The 19164-nt window shown below is 34.8% G+C and overlaps 1 long non-coding RNA gene across 1 annotated transcript; it reads right to left on the bottom strand.

Annotated features, from left to right (window-relative positions):
- Positions 1–12183: 12183 nt before the first annotated feature.
- On the bottom strand, positions 12184–18528 carry LOC140005317 (uncharacterized). The gene is made up of 2 exons (XR_011813129.1): positions 16533–18528; positions 12184–14546 (listed from the first exon to the last, which is right to left on the bottom strand). It is a non-coding gene; the product is annotated as an uncharacterized lncRNA (long non-coding RNA).
- Between the last annotated feature and the right edge of the window lie 636 nt (positions 18529–19164).

Genomic DNA, 19164 nt, shown 5'->3' with positions numbered 1-19164 from the left:
TTCAACTTTTACACCAAGAAGGAAATTTGGATCATTGTGATTGAAGCGAGAACTGATGTTGTTTCTTGTGATCGAATTTTGCAAATAACATCGATCCTTGCTTACTGGGAAGCTTTGTCTGTCATTGATTTATGCGCGAAAAAGAGAGCGGCTGCTTTTGTTTGTAAATGCAACATTCCTGCAAGAAAAGAAGAAATAATGGACTTGCCACCATTATTTGATCCGGTTTGCCTTGAGAATCGTGTAAACATGAGTCTTGTGATGCTTTTACTTCTGCTTTGCGACGTTTGCCTTAGTCGAACTTGAAACCTTTCAAATTCTGAGACAGATAAAATACGGATTTACCACGTCACCCAATCCAAGTGGTAGCTTTGTTGCATGTTACTCACTGTAGCTGATGATTGAATCCCTTATCTTTGCCCAAACCTTAGGGTTTATCATTCATTTGAATTCAATGGTGAAAGAATGATGCGTGAAAATTTATCACATAACAATCAATGTATATGCAAGATTATTTCCTATGTCAGGCAAAGATGAACATGCAAAAGAATGCAGACAACCATAGATAGTAGAATGCAAATGAATTAAAGAAACCAGGAGATTTACATTTTGTAAAAAGGTGTTTATACAGAAAATACAAATTTAGCCAATGAATATCATATTCAAGACTTCGGATATTTCGCTTCGGAATCCGATACTGGCAGAAGTTTCACAAATATGAGGAAAACCCTCAATGAACCAGGTCACCAGCTGTTCCTTCTCGAGCTTGACTGTTGTGAAAACCTACCTTGGCGCCCTTTCGGGTTTTCACCAAGGTTGCCCCCACCCTTTTATTTTTGCTTTTGTTGTTTTTCTTTTCTCTTTTCCTTTTTCTTTTCTTTCTCTTTTTTTTTCTTTTTTTTTTCTTTCACTTTTCTTTTTCTTTCGAGGTGCCCTTTCGGGTTTTCACCTAAAGAAGACTGAAATATCTCGACCATGATCGACTCAGAAACATGAATTAAAGATTTTTGGCATCAGTAAAATGTACTTCCCTTGTAAAATTAGGCGAAGACATTACGGACATCACCTGCCAGTTGATTAACAGAAACATCCAAGACCCTATCTAAGCAACATGTAACACAATTTTGACATTCAAACAAACCAGAACATAGAAGGAAAAATCATGCAAATACTGGAGAATTCAATGCAAAATGGTTCGGCAATCCTGCTCTGTGCATTTTCCAGCAATGTTTAGACATGTTTCAAGCTTTCCTTGAACCCAAACACACAAACATTAACACCAAACCTTCCATTTCATTCCTTCAACACCAAATTAAGCTAGCAAAAGAAGATTAAAACCAGTTTTGTGAGCTGTTACGGGAAGAAAAAGAAAGCAGCAAAGTGTGAGGATGAAGTGCAGCTTTTCATCGTTCAAACCAGAATTCCAACTATCATCTTAACAGAAATCCAATGTTAAAGCACTTCATTGGATAGATTAAAGCAATAAAGGTGACCCAAACACACACAGAGCAACAAAAGAGACCTGAGATTTCATGCATCAAGAAACACTACAAGCATGCGTATCTCCAGAACGCAAGGGAACGCAGCAAGGGCATGAAGATACTCACAGCCAACATGCCTACAGCCCACTATCATAGGAATCGAACACTAATAGCCCAAAACATGAACAAACAAAAGGGAAGTCACGGCTACCGTAATTTTTAACTACTTGTTGCAGTCCAATATTAACTACTTGTTGCAGTCCAACGGTATATCTCATCTTACTACTTGAAATGGCAGCAAACACACACATGGGATACCATGACACAACAAACGAAACCCAAGAGGTAGCTTAAGCCATTTTGAAAACTTCAGCAGCCCAAAAATTCGAGTTATTTGTTCAAAAATTTGCCGCAACAAGTCAGAACTTCAAACCTGTTGTAGCAGACTTTCATGCACACATGTACCCATCTATGACTCTAGCAAACCTCATAGATTCATCAGAGAAAAAAAACTATAGAAAGACTCCCAATTACCTCATCAAGATTCAATACAAAGCGCGCAAACAAGAGGAAAATCTAAGTGAGAGGAAAAGCTAGCAAAACCAGATTTGTTTATGAAGCCTTACAATTTTCTGGTTTTTCCAAATCTGCGGCATATCAGATCAAACAAGCAACTTGGAGCAACAATTTCTCCAAAAACATTAACCATCAGATTTTATTTCCTCAGGACAAGATTAAACAATAGATTTTCAACAAAACTCAACCCATTCGGCTGCCATAAGAATCAAAACAGCAAAGCACGTTCATAACAAACAGCAGCAAGATCTTTGGCATGTTCAGAGAATATCTAGTCTTGTATGAGAAGTAGAAGGCAAAAGAGATTACCTTTAACGCTTATAAGGTTGAACAATCATGAAGGCTCTTAGGCGAGACGTCCAAACGCAAACTGATGAAGATGATTCTGCCACAGAGATGCCCAGTGCTGGAAAAATCGCAACTTGGAGCTCCAATCTGGTTCTTCTCCTTGTTCAGCCCTCACGAAGTTCTCTCCTTTCTTTCGGACTCTCTAATTCTCAGCTCCAAACCCAGCTCTTGGTTCCTTTCTTTTCCTTCAGTTGCCCACAGCTTTCCTTTACCCCCAGAAAATTTTTAGTCGTCCCTAGCTTTCTTGGTTTTCTCCTTTTCTGGTTCCTTTTCTGATTTCCTCACTCAGCCGTTCTCCTTTTTGTTTCTCAGTCGCTCACCTCTGCCGTCATCTGTTATCCCCCAACTCTCTCTCTATCTCACAACCTAGCCGTCACTCCCTCTCTTTTTCTGGTTTCTCTTTAGGCGTAACACACTTCCCTCTCTGCTCTCCCAAATTCTCCTCTGCCGTCACTGATTTTCTCTCCCTCAGGTTTCTAGCTTTTTCCCAGCCCCTAAAACCCCCAGCTCTCGTTTTGTTTCTTGCTCAAACCCAGCCGTCATCCAACCTCCTCCCTTTTCAGATTTTCAGCCGTCACCCCCCCTTCGGCTGTGTTTTCTGTTCTATTTATACCAAAGACACCACTCTCAAACCCTCACCTCAAAGGTGAGGATGAGAGTGGAGGTTTGCTGGGCATCCTAGGGCCATCAGATCCGTTGGGTGCCAAGCCCACCAGAAACAAGCTCCCGTGAGAGTGATTTCTTGCCGCATGCATGTGCGGCCTTTTCTTCTTTTTTTTCAGAACTTCTTAAACAGCCCAAAACCCGTTATCGGGTTTCCCTTTTTTTCCTTTTTTTTAACACTTAATTAAGTAAATGTACAAAATTAATAACCAAAAGATAAAAAATAAAACTAAGATTTTCCTTTTTTTTTTGCAAATTTTATGCTAAAAAGTCTTACAAAATAAATAGCTAAAGGAGTAAAAATGAACGCAAAAATAAAACTAAAATAAAAATGATAGATAATAATAGTAAAAAAAAACACTAAAATGCTTATACAAATGCTAAAAGTCTAAGAACTTAAAATCATGGAATTGAGAGAATTATTAATAAAAATAAAATTAGGATAAAATTATTTTAAATTTGGTGTCTACACCCTCACACTAGGGTTTCTCACCCAAAATCTCGTACCTTACCTTCTCAACCTAACCAACCAAATTAACATCTCACACACCCCATTTGTAAGCCAATAATATCAATCAAACATGAACCAACACCAAACCCCAACAACCCTAATTTCTCTTCCTCTTGGCCGGTTATCATGCAATCAAATTTAAGCAAATTTAAACCATAAAATTACTCCATAATCAAGCCAATAACCAAGCACAACCAACAAGATAATCAAAGCCACAAGGAACCCTAATTTCCATAGCCATGGCCAAAACTTAGAGGTACACATTTCCTTCAAATTAAACCATGAAACTTCATATACAGCCACCAAGAATCATCTCCAATACATTAACCAAGACAATAACATCAAGCCACAACAAATTCAAAGGCTACAAGCCTTGATCATCCAAGAGGGTTTCATGAGAGGTTCTTACCTTGAACAAGGAAGAAGGATAAGGTCAAGACAACCTCTACCAAGCCTCGAGTAGGGCTAGCAAGCCTCAAACTTCAAGATGGAAGCTTCAAATGCAAGGGGGAAGCAAGAAACAAGTCACAGCTCTTCTTCTTCTCATTCTTCTCTTCACGGTTCTCTTCTCTTTTCTCTCTCTCTCTCACGGTTCCTTTCCTCTTCTCTTTCCTTTGTTGTTTTTAACTCTAAGACTTATGCTTCTATGGTTTCTTATGTCTTAAGATTATAAGACACAACAACTCCTAACAACTATAGATATTTTGAAATCTTGGCCAATCACAAGAAAGTATGCCAATTGCCTTTAAGTCCTTGCTTCCATGATTTCTTACTTCCTCAACGCTTGCCCAACTCACTTTCCATTTCTTTCAAATTACTCCATAGAGCATATAATTAATCTAGTCTACAATTCCTAATCACACTTAGCAATTGCACTAATCACCCTTAAACCTTACTTACCTAGTCTATACCAATCCTTATCACACTTAAAATCCAACAAGTAAACACTTCCATGTCACATCTAAAATTAGGGTATAATTCCAACTTACTCATTCTAATTCACTACTTAACTAGGGTTTTTCCTCGATTAGGGCTTTTTAACTTTTTTAAACCCACTTAACCCTATATAATACTATACGAAAACATACATACACATATCTAATACACATCCGAACATGCAATTGCATTAGAAATAGCTAACTAGGGCTTCGCTTAAAAATTTTCAATTTTTGCACAATTAGGGTTTCACAAATTCCCAATTAGGGATTTTCGAATTATTTGGAATAAAAATTACCCTAAAATTCATTATTTTCACATAAAATCATATTTTAGGACAACCGGGGTCTCACACAGTTCATAGTGTATCTAGGTTAAATTTACAAGTTACATAACCAGAATTTTACCATCAAGCTGGTTAATAGCACTGTATTCAAATGACAATAACTCAGGCTACACAATTCTGTTTGAGATGTTTTCAATTGCGTTAGAAAGCTGAAATATAGGGCTAAAAGTTTTGTGTTTTGGCCAAAGGCTAATTTGATACTGATCAAGGTGAAAAAATGCAGCCAGAATGAGGAAATGTCAAAACTGTCCACAAAACTATACCAATGGCAGCAAGGATACTTTTGTCATTTCACATGGTACAGTACTCGGATTGAGTTGAAATTTTATAGGAAGCTATAAAACATCATTTCCTAAAACTTTTATGTTTTAACCTAAGGCTGATTCAGCCTCCATCATGGCCGAATGAAACTGGGCAGAACAGGGGAATACAAAGCTGAAAAACTGGAATTCATGCATTCAAGTGCTAATCTTTACAATTCTAGCTTGAAACACTACTTCGCCTCCTTATCTGAGCTTATTCACATCATATTCTAGATAAATAACACTAATAAAAACAGAAAATTACAAACCCTAGCTGAAAATTATAAGTTAATAAGTAAAACCATGAAATCTTCCATACAATCCACCACAATCAAGCCATGCTTTGCTTAAATTGCAAAATAAGAAAGAAACAAGGGAGGTTTCTAGTATAATACCTCAAAATCTCCAAAATAACTTGTGATACAAGAACTTTCTTCCTCCCAAAAGTTCCACCAAGCTCACATCCAAGCTTTCCCAAAGATTGATCGGAGTAGAATCAAGTTTTACGGTAATTTTCTCAAGAATCAAGCAAGCTCTCAAGTTGGAAAAATGGAAAATTTTCTCTCTTCTATTTTTCCTCTCCTAAGTCACGACCAAGCAAGAAGAAAATGAGGTGTTTTTGGTTCTATTTTACAAGATAAAGACTAAAGATAGTCTTGGTCAAAGGTTTTGATCAAGACCTTGGTTGGATTTTTGACAAATGGCTTAATCACAAATATTTCCACCAAAATATCTCTCTTTTCCTTAGTCAATAATGGTGGCTAACTTAAGGGTTAATTAAGAGCTAATTAGCTTAATTAAAACAAGGAGATTAAGGTAATAAAGTAGTATTCAAATGATGCACTCAATTGGTAACGAACGGTACACATCGGTTCAACCCGTTTTCCTTATTTCGCACGTACTAGGGTTTTCACATATAATTCACTAACTTATTATTATTACTTCTAATCACACACTTAATATCATCTAAAATTCACTCTTAATCACTAAATTTGATACACACTCCGTATCGAATAATTACACCACGAAAAGGTGTAAAAACCCTAATTTGCGATAACTTGAAAACGAAAGGAAAAACCCTTAATTCTATGTTCATTTGCACTTATTGTGGGGTAAATGAGTAGTAAGGCTATTCTAAAGTAATAAATTCCAAGTAAAAGGAAATTTTTAGAAAAATATAAGAAAATTTTTCCAGTCGTCACACAGCCACACTAGGATAATTATTAGGAAAGGATAAATGAAAGAAAAATAAGAAGATGAGGATAAGAAAATATTGGTCAAGTGGTGCCTTCGACCGGTACCAATGGCACGAGTCGGTTCAAGCCTACTTTCTTAATTTTCTTGTACTTTTGTTTTAACTTATAATTCATTAACTTACTTTTAGCACTTTTTAACCACATACCTCCTCTTACTTAATACCTGCTGTTATCTACCAAATTTAATGCACACACCTCACCAATCGATCACACCACCAAAATGTACAAAAACCCTAACTTACTCTAACTTTAAAAGTAAAAGTAAAACTCTCAACTCAACTAATAAAATTATCATGAAATTTAGGGCTAGTAAATAATTAAATAGTCAAGTAAAGAAATATAGAAGGAAATATAAATTAATGTGTCAAAAATGGGAGGAAATTCTAAAGGAATTTTCGGGTCCTCACACTCTCTCCCCCTTAAAAGAATTTTGTTCTCGAAATTCTAACCTTTGCTCGTCACTGTCTATCATTATGGCATCGATTTCCTGTATAGCATATAATAATAAGCATATCCAAAACCTATAAACTATCGATAATCCAATACCCTAAAAATCATAATAGACTCCATATTGTACCTTTGTTTCATCTTCAATTGAACAAAAATCAAAACTTAATTCTTACAACTCTACAATAATATATCTTACTGCTCAAAGTTAGCAGTCCTCCTATCGATTCAACCCTTGCATCAAATTCACTAGGGGCTCTTGGATTCATTCCCCTTTACCAAAGGTGAAGCATAAATCTATAGAACAAGAGTAAAATATTGGAAATCTTACAAGATGGATGATCATGAAAATAACTTTCTCAAGAATAAATGCTTACATTCTCGATTTTTTTTTTAAAACTGTTAGTCAACTTTATGTAATAGGTAGAATAGTGGGGATATGAAATATAGGATTAAAGAAATTTCAGAAAAAAAATATCAGTAAAGAAAATCATCCAAATAACTCAAGTTTCAAGAAAGTATCTTAAAAGAAAGTCATCCAATTAATTAAAACAAGAAAACAAGTTCGCAAAATTCCAAGCTGCTCCAAGTGGCCCATTTGTATCAACTTTTCCTATCAATATCTTGAAAGTATATCTAGAAAGGCGAGAAAATAAAATATTGGACTGAAAACTTTTAAATCAATTCTTTGCGTCAAACTTTACAACACGTATCAGGAAAAACTTGAGTATGAGGCTTAAACAAGAAGGACAGAGTATTTTCCCAAAGTCAAGTAAAACAAGTTTCATTAGCAAAAGATAGATTAAAATTCTTCCCACAAGCTATCTCGCTTATACCTGAAACTCAAAGACATGGCTTACATCCCCTTGACCCTGGATCGTTAAGCCTTAACTACTAATCATAGAACTGAAATCTTTCACCACCACATGAGTAAAAGTTTATAATCCTTAAATTCTGATTATCTATATTCACACACCATTATGATCAAGCGTAGGTAAAGTACCAAGTCATCATTGCTAGCATCTAGTCGTCTCATGTACTAAAGCGAAAAGCGAACCATCGTTTGACTTTGCAACTCAACATCACTAACCCCAATCACGATCACGTAATAAGGTATTCATCATGTATTTTCAAATTGTACTCATGTACTAACTGCATCCATTCCCAGACTTTGAAGGGACCTAGATTTATTCCCCCACCAATCATTGAACCTACATCCATGGAGAAAAACCTGTTCTTTATTATGAGAGGCAAAATTTTATACAAAAATTCAACTTGAACTAAAATCCAATTATTATATGCCACCTCTCATCTCTTAAGAACTCTCTCTTACTACTCATATATAAGACTACATGTCGCCTCTTGTGTGTCCATTGTATAGTATGTCAACTCACCTATTTATAGAAAATATTATTTGGCCAAAATCCAAATAATAACATGAAACCAGTGCTACTTCTTAAACTAGCTCAGAATAAAAAATAACTCCTATTCCTAAACTCATACAAATAGGAAATTTCTTGATTACTATTTCAAGTAACTAAAATCAATTAGGAAACTAATTATTTTCATACAAAATAAGAAACCTGCCTAAAAAAATTAAGTTAATTTCCTAACAAATCTCCACCTTGACAAAAATTTCTTTTAGCAATTATCGTGTCTCATTTTTTAAAATAAAATAGTATGTTAAAAAATGAATTTTTATTAAAAGATGAGTGAAAAAGTGGTGTTTAGAAAAATGGGAGTTGAAGGTGGTTCTAAAAAGATGAGTTTTTGGTAAATAAAGAAAACTAGCCTAAAATGGAATTTAGAAAATGCGACGGTTTTGACCCAAAATAATAGTCTAAAAAGGGTTTTTAAAAAAAATAGGAGTGATAACTTGGTATTGATTTTAGGTGTATCAAATCACCCAAAAAATATATTTTGAAATAAATGATAAATAAAACCCTTTTTAGATGATTCCAAATATTTGAAAATAAGATAAAAGAGCTCAGGAGTCACGTTTGAAGAAAGGAAAGACAAAGATTTGATCTAAGACACCCTTTCAACATAATCAAAATCAGTTGCGAGATTTAGTTAAAAATTTTCTTAGTCTAACTTATAAAACTTATCACATTTTGGATGTTTTTATATGGATGCAAATCTAGAACTAAAAGTATCAGGAGGGTTGAAATATTTTTTCAAAATTTAATTGGTGCAAATCACATTAATTGTAATGATTCTTAGAAGAGGTCACAAATATACAAAAGATAGGATTCAAAAAAGAAATTATAATATATATAGATAAATATACATGATCTACAAAAGGCTAATGCAACATAATGGGTACAGGATGCTAAGAGTCCTGACTCGGTTTTTCTTTTTGTAGAGGGGATACAAGTGTACTAAGATTAAGAATTCATACTCGTTCATTTCCCATATTTGAAGGGTGACTCCCCTAACCTAGTCAAGCAAATGAACTAACCTACTTTTAATTTTCTAAATGGAATGCAAGTCTAAATGTTATGTTTTGCATACATAGGGATAAAGGAGATGATATATAGAAGAAAAATCATGCAATGTGAGAAAAAACTCTCAAAATAAAAATATATATATAATGCAATAAATGTCATACAAACATGCAATTCTAGTACTTAGGCAGCTCTAAGAGTCTAGTATTGAACTAATCAATGTCTATAAGTTCTCACTAGCGTTAGATTAGTGAGCAAATAGAAAAAAGGCCACAACTAGCATTGGACTAGTGTGGTGATGTCATTCATTCATTGTAAATAAATAAATCATATAAATATAATTAAAATAAATAAACACATAAAACACATAGAGCACGTAACACATAAATATAATATTTAGATGCAAAGACTCTAAAGAAAGCGAATAAACATATAAGCACACAAGCAAATAAACGCACATAAAGATCTAACTATTACATTTAGAATCCTAACTACAATCTAAGGGGGGAAATTTGAAAAATAATAATCTAACTCTTACATTTATCTAACTAATTACATTTTGACAAAAATAAAACCTATCATTACATAGCCTAGTTAAATACATTTTTTGGGCATCTATCTATTACAATTTGACATTTAACTGTCTCCTAAATAATCATCAAAATTAAATAAATGAAACTTAAAATGAATAAAATGAGTTAAAAAAAAACCACTCAAAACATACAATCACACATAAAAAACACATAAGAGCACATAAAAGAATTTAAAATAATAATAGAAAGTATCTCTCTTGAAGTTGTGGTTAAATGGGGTGCAATTTTGCCCTATTTATGCTCCAAAATCAACAAAATAGTCAAGACACTAATTTAATTAACAATTAAAAAGAAAATCCAAACATATAGCAAATTCACTTCATTATTATAAAAAATATAGATAATCATGAAATTCCTAAAATTTACTAATTAAATGCATTTAAATGAGGCATGATTAATAATTAAAGAAGATAAACAACTTATATTTTCGAATCAAAGCTGTCAGGGACCTAATTACAAAATAAAAAGTTTTTGGGGTTACATTATAATTATTATAAAGATTAGGGGTCAAAATCAAAGAAAAATAAAGTTTAGGGGTCAAATTACAATTAAATTAGGGACCTAATTAAAAAATCTAAAATTTTTAGAGCCATAGTAAATTACTTAAAAGGTCAGGGGCTAAATTATATTTTTGTATCAAATTTTGTAGCCAAGGGCTCTAGGTCTTTTTATTTATTTTTGTGGGCCAAAGATCTCTTGGCCCAGCAAGAAATCCAAAGAAAAAACACAGGCCAACCCTGTCTTTTGACCAAGCAAACCCAACAAAAAATGTTTGGGTTTTAACCTCCAAATCCATGCCATAATCCAAAGAAAATAAACCAATAATCCATTTGCCAAACCCAACTAAATAATTTTAAATGCAAATCTAAATTTATTTTTCTAAACCCAACAAAAGCAAAACAAGTTTATATAGGAAGATAAATCTAACAAAATTATTAAGCCTTAATTATGCCCTAAAATCCCAAAATAATTTGCTCAAAAACATGTATAAAATATATAAAAGAGGATCAAAACTTGAAAAGGGGGTAGATTTGATTCATTTTCACAAACTTTTGGGTCTTAGTGTAATTATGCAAAAGTCAGGGGGCAAAAGTGCAATTTCTTGCCATCACCTTCAGCAAGCATCGCATATGCTGACGAAGCAAGGAAACTGTTATACCTTAAATCCAAACAAACTTCCGAATGACGTACTAAGATGAATCTTTTAAGTTCTCTTCCATAAAAAACAAAGTTGGACAAAACCAAACACAAGATTTCGACATCTACACACGAAAAATTTAGAACAAGACCATGCAATTTGTGTTTAACTGCTAGGTTGCAAGAAAGTGGAACACAACCTGATTCGTGGCTTTAAATGAGCATTAGCCTCTTCTTGATTTTATGAGATTTCATCAGACCTCTAAATGGCCATTACCCAACTGAGAATGGTCGTGCGGTCAAACGCACATGAGATATTCCTCGAAGATGTGTGTTAGTTTATGAAATGAAGTCAAGAAAACTTCGTCACAGTGGGGTGCAGCTCTGATGAACCCGATACTTGGAGCTTCGATATGACTGGTTTGGAAACGTTTTTATAAAAAAAATTTTAAACGAAAGTTGCTCTATTGCATTCAAGGATAGTACAGAAATGAAGACATTATTCTAAAGGCTCAAATTGAAGTCGAAATTTGATGAGGAATCCGGCTGGTCGCTTAGCCTGGTATGGGTTTTCCAAAAAAAAAAAAGTTTTTGCTGCCCTCGCCTTTTTCTGTTCCGTTCCCCTCTTTCCTCCTTTTTTTTTTTTGTTTTTCTGCTGCTCTCCCCTCTTGCCTTCTAATGGCCGTGTTTTCAAGCCTTTCTCTTGCTTTTATATGAAACAAAGCTCCTAAACCCTCACCTTAAAGGTGAGGAAGAAAGCTGACTTATTTGGCTCATTTTGGGCCATTTGATCCTTCCTCTTCCAGAATTTTCTTGATGATTCTGGTTGGGGTGAGGTGGCTCTTGTACTACTAATGTATTGGGGGGAAAACAAAGGAAAAATGCCAACCAAAAATACTCTAAATGCCAGTTGCAATTGTGTACTCCATGCTGGTTTCTGTACCAGCTTATGCGTCTTCTTCATTTTTATCTTTTTTTTTTTACAAAAATTTGATTTTTCATTTTTTTCATCTTTTCTTTACTTTTCCTTTTTCGTCTTTCTTTTTCTTTTCTTTCTAATTTTTTCTGCAAAAACAATCAAACAAAAATGAAGTGAAATGATTTTCGTTAGAAAAGAAAAGATAAGAAATAAAAATGAAATAAGAATAAAAATAAATAAATAATATAAAATTTTTTTTTGTGTCTACAGCAATCATTTGCGTTCAACTACCAAATAATATTGTATCGAAATACACACTCGAATCAATACAATTCTGACACCAAATTGATTCAATCGGTAAATGAACATGTGTAGTTACCTCGAGTTCAACCTTTAGTTGACTCGCGAGAAGGTGCCTCAATTCACTATCTTCCTTTACAGGATTTCTTTTCACCACCACTTGTAACTTGAGATCCTCTTCTATGAGTTCTAACCCTAATTATTGAGACAATCAAGTGGTAAAATTACCATACTTCTTTCTATCCTCAGGACTGTCTCACCACATGTGATTTTCAAGACTCCACTTAAAACGAAAAACTCGTAATTGTAAGAGTCATCTGGCGCATGGAAATTAGACTCTTTGTTTCTTTAGGACATGTGCCACACCACCCCAAGAACATAATCCGAATTTAATAACCATTCGACATGAAGTATCAACTGATGGAGTTGTGAGAAAGAATCCATCGATTCACGTCCAAAATCAACATTGGATTCCATCTTTTCCTTGATTCTTGAATCTCTTGCCTAGGTTTACCATCAAGTATCTCCATGTTTTTCAACTTTTCATCTTTCATGTTCAGTGCTTCTTACCAAACTCTTAAAACAATGATATCACTCATTAAAATTTTCAATTGGTAACAGCCACCAATCCACTTAATCTCAATAGTAAATCAGGGTCCAACTTTGAATAACCAAATTCTTGATCCAACCATTTAATTTGTTGGCATTGAGTCAGGTGGAGTGTTAAAAATGTTAAAGCTTAAAAGCAGATCGTTCAAGGGATTTTAAAAATCTTAGGATCGCATCCTATCAAAATTTGTCTCAATATAAGGTTATTGAAACTAAAAATTGCCTCAATTTAGCTTTTGACTGATTTTTTTTAACAAACGAAAAATAAAATCTGCCTCATTGTAGGGTTTGTGATCCTTAGGGGTTATCAAACGAAAGAGTAGATTATTCTAAAAGTTTATAGGGAAAAACTAGGGGTAAAATGTTCAAAAGGAAAAACGAAGAAGACCCGCCTTTTAGTCCACCCTAGATAGTGTTTAAAAAAGAAAAATCATATAATCAGATAAAAAATTTCTTACATATATTTGAATTGATTGGTTAAGGAAAAACTTGTCCATCCATTTTCATGAGAATGAGTGCTCCTACAAACAATACCTTCTTAACAACAAAAGGTCCCTATCAATTTGGGACAAATTTTCCTTTGGTTTCATCTTAAATAGGAAGAGTTCGTTTTAGGACCTTATCTCCTTCTTTCAATAAGTGAGGTTTGACTTTCTTATTGTAAACACAGGTTATTCGCCTTTGATAACATTGTCCATGGCAGACAGCATTTAGTCGCTTTCATTGATTAGAGATAGCTGCCTATATCGCTGCTTAATCTATTCAGTTTCCTCTAATTGAGTTTTCATTAAAATGTGAATGGAGGGGATCTCAACCTCTGTGGGTAGTATTGCTTCCATTTCATACATGAGAGCATAAGAGGTTGCCGCAGTAGAAGTTCTGATTGCAGTCCGATAAGCCAGTAATGCATAAGGTAGTTATTCATGCCAATCTCGATGTCTTTCCGTCATCTTGCAAATGATCTTCTTCACCTTTTTGTTTGCGACTACTACAGCTCCGTTAATTTGAAGCCTGTAAATAGCAGAATTTTGGTGTTTGATCTTGAACTGTTCACATAATACATCTACCATGTCATTATTGAGATTTCTTGCATTGTTAGTAATCAATATTTCCGGCACTCCAAAATGATCGATAATATGATCCCTCATAAAATCGGCTATTACTTTCTTGGTCACATTCTTATAAGACGTTGCTTTGACCCATTTGATAAAATACTTGATTGTCATGAGGATGAATCGATGACCATTCGAGGCAGGGTGATCAATGGCTCCAATCACATCCATTTCCCATATTGACCATGGCCAAGGAGCAGTCATACTATGTAGTTCTGTATGAGGAGCACGTATAATATCAACATGCATTTGACATTTTATGCATTTTCTAACAAAATCTACACAGACATGCTCCATGGTGAGACGGAAATATCTAGTTCTTATGATTTTCTTAGCCAATAAGTGTCCATTCATGTAGGGTCTACATACATCGTTGTGCACTTTTTTATCATATAATCAGCTTCCTTTCTATTGATGCACCTTAAAAGGCCTAAATCTGATGTCTTCTTATATAACCCTCTCCGTTCAAGAAGAATTTTGGCGACATTCTGCATAAAAAACTCTTAGCGGCTGAATCGGTGCCTGAAGGATAAGATCTTGTCGTTATAAATTCCTTGATACCGCTACACCAGAAACGATCATCAGAAGTCTCTTCCACAACTAGACAATGTACCGATTTATTCTAAAGTTGAATCTAAATAGGTTCAATTACCAACTCATCTAGATGTTAAATCATAGAAGATAAGATGGCCAAAGTATCAGCGAAAGCATTGCGAGTACAAGGGATATGCTTAAACTCCAAACTTTGGAACTTATTGACCAAACTGAGCAGACAGCAATGGTATAGCATAATTTTTTAATCTTGGTGTCGCGCCCCACTTTTTGATATATAAATAAATGGTTTTTAAAAAAATGTATTTTTGTGATTTGAAAAATGAATTTTGATTTAAAAGAAAAGTTGGTCTAAATGGGGGTTTGAGAATGCGACGATTTGACCCAAAATTATAGTTTAAAAAGGGTTTTTTGAAATAAAAATTGGAGTCGCCACTTGGTAATGAGTTAAGGTGTACCAAGTCACCAAAAAATGAATTTTTAAAGGAAAAATAGGAAAAAGTAGTAAGAAACCCCTTTTAACCGACTCCTAATCCACGTAAACCAAAGAAAAAGGTTCGGGAGTCACATTTGACAAAGGGGAAGGCAAGGATAAAATCCAAGGCACCCCTTTGACCTAGCCAAGGCTAGTTGCATGATTTAATCAAAGATTTTCTTGTTTTAACCAAAGAATTTATTACATTTGGATGCACTACATGAATGCAAAATGAAGAAAAAATGCAAACCTAAATTCTAAAATGTCTCTTGCAAGGTTTTTGGTCCCAACCACATGAATTGTGGCGGCCAATAAAGGAAAACCTTATAGAGGTCGATTAATGCAAATGATGGCTAAAGTGCAAGTGTGCAAGTGTATAAAAAGGTGAACGTGTGAAATTGTATGAAAAATCCAAGTGTTTGTGTGCAAGTGTATGAAAAGGTGCATGTGTGAAATTGTATGAAAAATCCAAGTGTTTGTGTGAAAATAGAATAATAGATATATAAGGTAAAGTGGAATTCCATTTGTGAGGTGAAAATGAGCGCGTGATAGGAAAAATGTAGTGAGAAAGTATGGTTTGAGAAATGTGAAAAAATGTGGTTAAAAGAGTATGTGGGTGATAAAAATGAAAGTATGACCCTAGAGGAATGCAACAAGTCGGGTACGGGGGTTGACTCCTAACTTTTCGACTTCTATTTTTCCTTTGATTAGAAGGCAAAACTAGCGTGCTAAGCCTATTGAGTAGCCACACTCGCTCGTTTTCCTTATCGGAAGGGGACACTCAAGCAAAATGAACCCTATAGCTAGCATGAGATGCAAAACCTAAAGTGAGGGGAAAGGGATTCGAGGAACATGCCCAATGATAAAACTAAAGAAAGTTGTATGATATGTGGTGAACAAGCAAATGATGCACTAATGAAAAGAAAGGAAAAAGCCTATTGGGTCTAGCGTTGGACTAGCCCTTTCTATGGATTTCTACTAGCATTGGACTAGTGGAAACGGAACAATGAACCACAACTAGCGTTGGACTAGTGTGGTGACGAGAAAGGGGGCCACAACTAGCATTGGACTAGTGTGGTGACGGGAAAGGGGGCCACAACTAGCATTGGACTAGTGTGGTGACGTCCATTCATCCATCACATTCATTCATGACTATAAAAAGCGAGTAGACATGCGAATCACTTATAAACACGTAGCACATAACACTTAGCATGCTTGACTAGATGCAAGGACCTAATAAAGCGATTAAACACGTAGCAACGAAAGCAAGCAATGAACTTATTACATTTGCTAACTAAAACAAAGGGGGGGAAAGGGAAAATGGACAAGAAAGCTCACCAAGCCCTATCTATTACAAGCCAAGAGGTGTACACATACCCCATTTAAAAGAATAATTTAATAAAAGCAAGAATGAATGATATAATGGAACTAAAGAATGGTAATGAAAGCAAATTAGGCATGCGATTCACACTTAGCACATTGGATCACATAGGAGAGACAAAAGGGATAAAAGAAATTATACCTCCCTTGAAATGAAGCTCTAATGGAGTGAAGTCAACTTATTTACCCTCCAAAATAATAAAGGAGTCAAGGTGCCAATTTATTTGACAAATAATCACAAAGGATAAAAATAAACATGAATTTGAATCAATTAAATCATGTCAACAACCCACATTTAAGAAGTCAAGAGAAGAAAGGACTTGATTGCAAAGATTGGCAAAATTTTGGGGCCAAAATTAAAGAAAAATAAAGTTCAGGGACTCATTTGCAATTAAACCAGGGACTGAATTGAAAGTAGTTGAAAATATCCAGGGGCACAGTACAGTTAAGGAGAACTTCAAGGACCGATTTGCAAAATCATTTTCTGATTTCTTAATGGTCCAAACCATTGGGCCATTTTCTTATTTGCTTGGGCCAAAACCTTCAAAGCCCAACCGAAAGCCCAACAAAATCGGTGGGCTTCTATCCCTTGGCCCAAACCAAAATCCACTTTCTTAAACCCAAACAAAAAAAAACTCTTAGCCCACACCACTTGTTTTATTGAACCCAATCATGATAAAATCCAAATAAAATTATTAAACCTCAATTATAACCTACAAACAAGAATTAATCTATCCAAACAAATCACATAAAAATATGCAAACAAAGGATTAAACTTAAAAGGGTAAAATTAGTTCAATTTTCCAGATTTCGGGCCATATCAGAATAAGGGGAGACTTGAGGGGTTTCAATGCAATGCAAATAAGGACCCAATTGAAGGACTTATGAAGGTTTTGGGGCGACAGGGAAATTAGGTAACAATTAAAGGGGGTTTTCAGAATTATTTTCAGACAAGCTACGAAGCTTCAAGCTACGGAACTTCATCTTCTTCGTTGGGTTTTTACCATTTTTCAGACGCCATTTTCATAGCTTATTCAAGCAACACTCACAATTCCAAACCAAATCCAGCAAATTCGTTCCCAAAACCCCCCTAAAATTTCAACATCTACACAACCCCACTGTAGGAAGCCAGTCATTGCAAATCAAACCAAATGGACGAACATGCCACGGCAGAGAAATGAAGTCAGCTTTCTAGTAGCATTTTCGGTTGGGCATTTCGTCGAACACCAAACGGACATTACAAATTTCACCAATTTCTCGCTCAATTGACATAAATCAGCACCCAAATTTTATCAGAAACAAGAAAAATCAATCCAATCAACTCATACCATTATGAACAACCACCGAAAATTACAAGAGACAGATTCACCATAGGCAAATTTTGGGGTTGGGATTTCGTTTGGGTATTTTATCAAGCAGGTGAACGGGCATGAAAATTTCAGCAAATCTCCGTTCAATTGATGTCATGAACAGCCCCAAGATTTATTAAAAAAACAAACAAGTTCAGCCCAATCAATGTATACAGCAGGCATTTTCAAAAATTTGAGGCCAATTAGCAGGGAAATTATGCTAAATGAAGCCACGGCAGTCATGCTCTTAAGAGCTTCAAAAACCCATGATTTAAAAAAAAAATTGGAGTTTAAAGGGAGAAAGTAAGCTCACGGTGCTTCTCTTTGGTGAAAATTCACAGACAGTGATGGGAAATCCTGGAGCTGATGACAAAGCTGCAATTCCTTTCTTCCTCCTCTGTTTTCCTTTTTCGGCTATACCACCGTCCGCCGCCCGTTCTTTCTCTGTTTTCTTTTGTTTCTTTTTGTTGTTTTCACTCTCTCTCGCTCGTCTTTCTCTTCCCGAAAAACTCCCCCAACTTCAGATTTTTCCTCTGTTCTTTAGCCGATCCCCTCTGCCGTTCTTTTCTTTTCTTTTTCTTTCGTTGTTGACTCCCGCAAACCCCTCAGCCGCCACTCTATTTTCTTCTCTGTTTTCCTTTTTTTTTTCGATCCTATCCCCCTCTTCCCCTCTTGCGGCTGTCCCTTTGGCTTTTATATGGGCAGCCTCCAACCCTAAAACTCCAGGATCTTCTGCTATATTTGCAACTAAGGATCTCCCCAAAGTTCACTTGCAAGCTGCTGCAAAAACGCAGCTTGCATGCTGAGCGTTAGTTTTAGTTTTTTTTTTTTAACTTAATAAATACAGAATATAAATAATAATAATAATAATAACAAAATGACAAAATCATGTAACAATAATAAGAATGAAAACAAATAAATAAATAAATAAAAACAACAAAAATGTCCATTTTTCAAATTTTCTCCATTTTTCCCCTTTTTTTCCTTTTTCCTTTTCTTTTCTCAAAATAACTTAATAAAAATAACTAAAGTGCCAAAAGATTGAATTTGAACGTATTTTTGTGACCAATTTTCCCTTTTTCTCTTTTTTCATGATTTTTCCATTGTTTTCTTTTTCTTTTGAGAAATTGCATCCTAAAAGTTTAAAAATAAAATAATGACATGAAAACTAAAAAAAACTAAAAATGAATAAAACAAACATGACAAAAACAAAAAACTAAGAAACAAAGAGTAAATGAACTTGAGCTAAAATTTGGTGTCTACACTTGGGTCATGTACTGCTTGAGCGTTTGATGCACCAATAAATCAGAATCACTGAACACTATCAAATCTTTTATCTCCATTTTCAATCCAAAAATACAAGTTTCATACTCAACCATGTTATTGGTGCAGGAAAATCGCAATTTAGTAGTACTAGGGTAGTGC

The sequence above is a fragment of the Coffea arabica genome, chromosome 4c (assembly GCF_036785885.1).
Source record: "Coffea arabica cultivar ET-39 chromosome 4c, Coffea Arabica ET-39 HiFi, whole genome shotgun sequence".
Classification (NCBI taxonomy): Eukaryota; Viridiplantae; Streptophyta; class Magnoliopsida; order Gentianales; family Rubiaceae; genus Coffea; species Coffea arabica.
Note: the sequence above shows the minus strand (reverse complement) of the source record. Positions and strands in the feature narration are given on the sequence as shown.